This window comes from Zingiber officinale, chromosome 11B, assembly GCF_018446385.1.
Source record: "Zingiber officinale cultivar Zhangliang chromosome 11B, Zo_v1.1, whole genome shotgun sequence".
Lineage (NCBI taxonomy): Eukaryota > Viridiplantae > Streptophyta > Magnoliopsida > Zingiberales > Zingiberaceae > Zingiber > Zingiber officinale.
The window spans coordinates 53,686,990-53,695,089 of NC_056007.1; the positions used below are offsets into that span (position 1 = coordinate 53,686,990).

The following is an 8,100-nucleotide window of genomic DNA, read 5'->3' on the forward strand; positions in this document are numbered from 1 at the left end:
CTTGGGGTGGTTCCTAGCATCGCTGACCCAGTTGAGCTCTATTGTGACAACAATGGAGCTATAGCACAGGCGAAGGAACCTCGCTCACACCAGCGGACCAAGCACATACTACGACGCTTCCATCTCATTCGAGAGATTATCGATAGAGGAGATGTGAAGATTTGCAGAGTACCTACAGAGGCTAACATCGCAGATCCCTTGACCAAGGCTTTGGCACAGAGGAAGCATGATGGTCACACTAGGTCATTAGGCCTTAGAGCCTATACTGATTGGCACTAGTGCTAGTGGGAGATTGTTAGTTAGAGCCCTAGAGCCAATCATTTGATGATTGTATGGACTCATGTATATCATATTCTTGTATATTAATAAAGGCATTTGTTTGGTTATTATACTTATTTATATTAGTGCCAAATAGACTAAGTATAATAACGTCCTTGAGTAGAAGGTTCATACCTATATCAATCGATTAGTTGAATCGATAGTGAGATGATATAGGGAACACTACTCTAAATCATTCCTAGTCGAGTATTAGCATTCAGGGACAATGTTAATACAATAAGACTAGCATGTAGGTCAGCTCGATGACTTGATCTCACAAGTCATGGATATAGAGATATCAAGCTGACACATGGGTATGCATTAGAGAATGTATACTGAATGACCCGCCATGAGAAAGTATCATGGATCGTTATATGAGTGTCATATACTTTCTCATGTGGCTATTAGTATGACTATTAGTCCTTAGACCTGAAGTCACCATGGATCCCTACATAAGGAGTTATGTACTTTAGTTTCGTCAAACGCCACCCGTAACTGGGTGGACTATAAAGGCGATTACTGGGTATGTAACAAATTATGCGGAGGGATGTGAGTGATGTAGATGGAATCTATCCCTCCCATATGACGGGAGCGACATCGGTATTCTTGATAGAGTGAGACCACTAAGTGCATGGCCATGCCCAAATGAGTCAACATTAGATGTTGAGCTCATTTGATCGAGTGAGTCTACTTGGAGTTCAAGATTTAGATTGATTAGAAGATGACATGGTCTATGCCTCATATTGATCAATCTAGATGTCTAGGATAGAAGGACACTTGTCATTATTTTGTTAGTAGTCACAATTGGTAGTAACAAGGTGATGTCGGATCTCGACATTCTTGTAACTTGGGTAGTAATGATGTGTTGCTAGATACCGCTCATTACTTATGCTCCTAAATGGGTTTAGGGCATTGCCAACGTTACAAGAACCTATAGCGTCACACACTTAGGACAATTAGGTGGAGATTAGGTTCATATTATGAACCAAGAGGATTAGATTCATTTGATGAATCAAATTGGATTAAGAGTAATCCTAATTGGGCTAACTTGAGTTCGACTCAAGTTGATTCATGTGTTAAATGAGTCTAATTTAGATTTTGACTCATTGAATCAATTTAATTTAATGAATTAGATTCATTATATTAAGTTGGCTCGAATCAAATGGTTGGATTAGATCCACCATGGTAGAGATTGAGTCAAGTTTGACTTGACTTGAGAAGGAAGACCAAAGGTCAATTTTGACTTGACCTTTTGCCACCTCATTGGTGAGTTGGCATTAGGTGGACCAATAATGATGTTCCACATCATCATCGGTGCCACCTCATGGAAGTTACAAAGCCACTCTCTTAATGGTTTCATATTAATTGCAATTAATGCAATTAATGTGATTTTTGAAAGTGGCCAGCCACTTGGTTTTTGGGTGAAAAAAAATCATTTTTCATTCACTTGTGTGCATCTTCTTCCTTCTCCCTCTCAAGCTCTCCCTCTCCCTCTCCTCCCTTGGCCGAACCACATAGGTGCTAGCACACCTTGGTTTTTGGTCATCTCCATCCAGTGTGTCCGTGTGGATACTTCTAGAGGACCGGCGCTTGACGGTCTTGAGATCCGGCATCATTTAGACGAGCGGGAACGCGAAGGGCATCGCATCAAAGGTATAAAGTGTTTTCCTTTGTAGATCTACTGTAGATCGTAAAGTTTTTCAAACTCGTACTCGTATTTTCGTTCGGTTTTACCTTGCACGAGATCCGTGGCTTGGGCGATTCGGGGTTTCCGCGACGCGAAAAGAGGTTTTCGCGGCCCGAAGAACCCAACACATTATGCATGATTGCATGCTGAGCGATTGGAAGCTCCATTATTATTGAGCACATCACCAGTTACATGGATCTGCACACACAACCGCTCATGGGTTAGTGATTTTTATTCAGGCAGGGTGTGTTACAACAGGTTGCTCTATTTGGCTCCGTTGGTCCGCTCATGGGTAGTGTAATGTAGCATGGTAGCCGACAGGGATCCCTCCTCTGGATTGTCTTAGGGAGATGAGAGCATTGCGCTCCCCCACTTATGATTTGGGGTAGGAGGATAGGTGTACTCCGACAGTATCCCGTCCACTCGGTCACTCATCAGGAATAGTGACGACAGAGTGCACGATTGTCACAGCCCTACCCACTCAGTCTCACCATCGTGTGTGAGATGGCTGACTGGCATCAGGGGTGACTAGGACATGTCATTGGCATCATATGCATGATGCATTTATTTCTTGTGTTTGCTGCACTTTGTTTGCTATATATTGGATGAATGCATTTGATTGACATGCATACAGGATTATGATACTCCTCGGTCTGACGACCTTGTTTACCTTATACCCAGGTCCTAGTTAGTACAGTCTCTCCCCTTTATTTTAGTTTTGCATTGTTCCTTTATATATATTCAGGAGACTGTACACATATTTATTACTGTTGGTTATTATTTATTATGCATGTCAACTAGGTATACGCTGAGTGTTGGACTCACCCCCGTTATTACCATTTCAGGTTGAGGTTATCCGGAGGAGTTCCAGACGCTAGTCCCCCACCACTGCGTGTCACGATGAGTTCGTACATTTCAGTTTTCTTATTATGTTAGACCATGTTTTTCAAACTTGTAGCTTTTGGCATTTGTATCTTATACATTTTGTTATGTGTCGATGGGTTTTTATTTGAATGTATGCTGGAGTTTTGTGTTTTATGGATGTAGTTGAGTAGGATATCGGATTTGTGTTTTATGGGTGTAGTTGAGTAGGATTTTTGCAATGATTTCCTTATCTTTGCTTTAGATTAGTTGTTACTATTAAACTACGTGGATTTTTGACACTGGTAGCAACGAACTCTTCTTCTATTTCTTGGATTTTTCTTATTCTGCATTTCTTTAAATTTATTAGATCGAAAGAATTTTTTAAAATTTCTTACCATATACGCTTCTTGATCTTCTTATGAGTCTGACTTGGGTTCATCCTTTTTTGTTGCATTTAGCGCCATAATCTGGCTTGATTCCTTTGTTGTCCCTGCACATCTGGTTTCATGTAATTCAAGAGTAGAAAATAACTCTTCTAAGTACCTCCAGGTCCTTTGAAATGTAGTAGGCGTCGATGATTGACGTCCATTCTGGAGTTTTGGGAAACGCTTTGAGTGCGTAGCGTATGGTGTCCCATTTAGTTACCATTTCACCAAGGTTCTCGAGACCGGTAATTAATTCCTTTACCTTCGGGTGTAGATCGACTACCTTCTCACCTTTTTCCAAACGAATGTTCGTCAGTTTGTTCCGAAGGATGTCTCTTCTTGTTAGTTTGGCTTCGGACGTGCCTTCGTGAAGCTCCAGGAATTTTTCCCAGAGTTCTTTGGCCGACGAGTAGCTTCCGACGCGATTGATTCTTGAGGCGACAACACGCTCAACAGGTGATACTCCGCTCATTTTTTCGCTACGAAATCATTCTGCTCCTTCTTCATCCATAGACTCTCTTCTTTTTCTTCTCCATTTTGATTAGTAGGAGCTACAAAATCATATTTTATAATTAGACGAATTTCAAAATCAATTTTCAGAAATACCTCCATACGACGCTTCCAATGTGCGAAGTCCCCCTCGAATTTTGATGGAACGATGCTTGGTCCGGCCATCTCTTTGCTTCGATCGGCGGTTAGTCCTCCTGAAGCGTCCTTGCTCTGATACAACTTATTGGTCCATTTGAAGGCCATCAAGAGGGGAGGGATGAATTTCCCTACAAAATAAAACAACCCTTTCTCGGATTTTCAACTAAATAAAAGCACTTGTAATTAAAATAAAAAGACTAATAAAAAGCAAACAAACACAAGGAAGTTACTTGGTTTGCAATCAGGAGATTGCTAATCCAAGGAAAATAAGGCGCACTATCGGATGTCTCCTTCGGGCAAAGTAGCCTCTTACAGCGTTAACAGTATAGACAGAAAAGTAAAGCACAGAGAAATGGATTACAAGTGAATTGAATAAACTATGCAGATCAATGCTATATTAATAGCACTGTTCGGGGCGCCCTGAAGGGTCCGGAAGCCCTATGGGGGATAAACTTTATCTCTTAATGTTCAGATCGAGTGAAAACTCGATCTGGTCAAAAAATCGAGTTCGGGCGCCCGGACCAGGAAAGTCAATAGGGTTGACTTTTCTCGGTCTGGGACCTCTGCTCCGGTTCAGCTCGTCTCGATTTGGGTTTTTCGCTTCGGCTCCACTAGCTTAGGTGATCTCGGCCATCCGGAATAGGGCTCACCCGAACACAAGTTCTGGTCTTCTCCTCGAGCAGCCTTCCTCCCCGGTTTCTTGTTCCTCGAACGTCGCATACGTTCTTCTCGTCCACCGGTGTACTCTTCAACGGTCACCTCATCCCTCAGGCGCACCTAGCCCGTCGGCTCTCTCCCGTGCCGTCCTTCTCATTAGCTACGTCTTTTGCTCGACTTCCTGTGCTCCTAAGCTCTTGCACACTTAGACATAAGGGTTAAAACAAACAGGCCCTAACTTAACTTGTTTGATCAAATCAAAATACCTTGGGGTTCCAACAGTAAGTTTAAAGTTTTTGAGACCTAACTTATTACAAATTGAATACGGAATGAGCCTAACACTCGCCCCAAAATCACAAAAAACTTTTTCTGTAAATTCATCTCCTATAGTACAAGGTATATAAAAACTTCTTGGATCTTTGAGCTTCGAGGAAGTGTTCTTCTCGAATAAAGCACTACATTCCTCGATAAGTGCTATGGTCTCGATGTCTCCTTTCCTCCTCTTGTTGGACATGATGTCCTTTAGGAATTTGTCAAACTTTGGCATTTGCTGAATGACATCAATTAGAGGAACTTCCACACAAATATCTTTAACTTTGTCTAGAAATCTGCCAAATTCTTCTTCCTTTTTAGCATGACTAATCTTTGAGGAAAAGGGACTACCTGACTTTGTGGGTTAAGTGGAAGAGTCTCTTCAACCTTATTGGTACTCTCCTCTTCATCTTGAATCTAAATTGGTTCAAGTGTTAGAGGAGAGAGCTCTTCTTTAATTTTCATCCCTTTTAGAGCAGTCACTTGAGGATCACTCAAGGTCTGTCCGCTCCTAAGTTCTATTCTGTTACAGTGTTCCGTGGGGTTAACATCAGGCTTTCCTGGAAACTATCCTAGCGCTCTTGAAGATGATGAAGCTACCTGGGCAATTTAGCTATCTTGAATTTTTTGGTGCTTTTCTGAATTATCAATTCTTTGAGTTAGCACCTTTAATTCTTGCTTCATTTCATTTTGATTCAAGATGAGATCTTCAATCATTTTCTCCAATCTAGAAATTTGATTTCTTTGAGAAGGTCGTTGTTAAAAATTTTGTTGCCCAGGTTGGAAACTTGGTCTAGCCCCCATAGGTGGTCCTTGTTCTTGATATTTCTATAAGAGAAATTTGGATGATTCTTCCACCCAGGGTTGTGTGTTTGAATATGGATTGTTTTGTCTCTGATTGTAACTAACGATGACATCACATTGCTCAAGTTGATTAATTTGTGAAAAAATAGAGCCTAAAGGACATGAGTCTTAAGCATGATCAGAACTTCCACGTGTTTCACAACAACATACTATGGCATTGACCATGCTAGTATTTGTTCCCATATTTTTCAGCTTCTTTTTAAGAGCATCCAGTTTTGCAGACATCATAGTAATTGCATCCACATCAAATTTTCCTAATGCTTTAGTTGGGTTTGAAAAGGAATAGCCTCCACTTCTTTCTGTGGCCCACTGATGATGGTTTTGTGCTACACTTTCAATAATATCTTCGGCTTCATCCAAACTTGTATTCATAAGTGCCCCTCCAGCAGCAGAATCTAAGGACACCTTAGTATGATAATTAATGTCATTATAAAATGTATGCAACACTAGCCACTTCTCCAATCCATGATGTGGATATTGTCTGAGCATGTTATTGTATATATCTCATGCTTCAAATAAAGATTCTGAGTCTGACTGTCTGAAACTTGCAATAAAATTTCTCATATGAGCAGTCTTGCTTGGAGGATAGAATTTATCAAGGAATTATTGCTCACACTATTCTCAAGTAGTAATGTTATTTGCTGGTAGAGAATTTAGCCATTACTTGGCTCTATCTCTTATAGAAAACCCAAACAATAATAATCTCACAGCTTCAGATGGAACACCATTCATCTTCATAGTTCTGCAGATTTCATAAAAAACTTCTAAGTGTTGATTAGGATCTTAATGTAGTCCACCCCCAAATTGATTCTGTTGGACCATACTGATTATCACAGGCTTGATCTCAAAATTATTAGCTTCAACAGAGGGTCTTGTGATGCTAGAATGAAATCCTCTGGCATAAAGTGTTGCATAATCTTTAAGCGGTTTGTTTGCCATATTTGAATGTACTTGTTCTTCTGAATGTCTTTGCGAAGTTTTCCTTTTATGAAAGGTTCTATCAATTTTGGGATCAAAAGGTAGTAGATCACCTACAAAGTTAAATCTTCACATACAAGAATAAGATTGCAGAATTTGATTCACAAACAAAAAGAATAAAGAATGCAAAGAAAAATTACAAAACTAGTTACAAGTTAGATGTGAGAAAAGCAAAGAAAAGTTTAGTCTAACTCAAATGATAATCTCTAATGTTATAGACGCAGTTCTCGGCAACAGCGCCAAAAACTTGTTATGCAACCGCAAGTGCACGATTTCATCGTCAGTAATAAAAAGATATCATATCCACATGGACAGGTTATAACCACTAAAGATATCTCAAAGCGAATTAACTAAACAATCAACTAGGAATTACACCTACTAAGAAGCAACTAGAAAATAGAAATAGAAAAGTAATGCAGAAACTAGGTTTTATTAAAGTTCTAGGAGATTTGGTTTCTTTGTGATACTTATCAATGTAATATGATTTACCAATTATATCCTCAATTGTCATGCATTTGTAAGAAGTCCTCGGTTATCTCCTATAGAAAACATCGGCAAGGGACTTATATCTACACCTTAAGCAATTAGATAGTCATGATCCCTATGAAGTCCATTAGCGAGGTAGCCCTGTCACAACGCCCCTCGGTCATACAACATAGAAACACATCACTAATTAATTCACATCAAGATATAGGGAACAACTCATCTATCTATCTCACTTCTTTGTAGATTCTTGCTTCACCCTTCAAGGTGATCCCCAAAATGTCCGTTAACGGGGTAGCCCTGTCACGACACCCCTCGGTCATACAATCAAGAGAATTCCTCTACAAGATCCACAAGTAATGCAAACATACAATCAAGAATGGTAATTAGATCCAAACACAACAATTCATACAAGATTAAATTGATACAAAACATAACAACATCATTGAAATAAGAAGTTGCCAAATCCTTGAAATCTTACATCAATTCACATCACAAATACTCCCTCCATCCTAGAACAAGAAGATCTACTCCATGAAACAAAGGAAAAGATCTGAAGATAAGTAAACATTTCGATCCAAATCAAGAAGATAGAAAAGAAATGCTTATCTAGAGATAACGAGTAATCTTCGGAACCAATCCTTGCTACCGGAGTCGAATCAGGAATGGAAACATCTTTAAATCACCAGATCGACACCAAAAGATGGAGAAAAGCCTTCAGATTGGATATCCCCAAAGGGAGAGCCTCTCCCTTTCAAAGAGGAAGAAACCCTTTATATAGAGCAGGGAATTTGGGCGCCACACGGCCGAATGAACCTCACACAGCCTCGGCTGCTTAGCTCTCGGCCAGAGTCACACGGTCGT

At 40.1% G+C, this 8,100-nt stretch overlaps 1 non-coding gene across 1 annotated transcript; it reads left to right on the forward strand.

Moving 5' to 3' along the window:
- Positions 1-6,235: 6,235 nt before the first annotated feature.
- LOC122035611 lies at positions 6,236-6,342 on the forward strand. Its single transcript, XR_006127141.1, has one exon. It is a non-coding gene; the product is annotated as a small nucleolar RNA R71 (small nucleolar RNA).
- Positions 6,343-8,100: the final 1,758 nt, after the last annotated feature.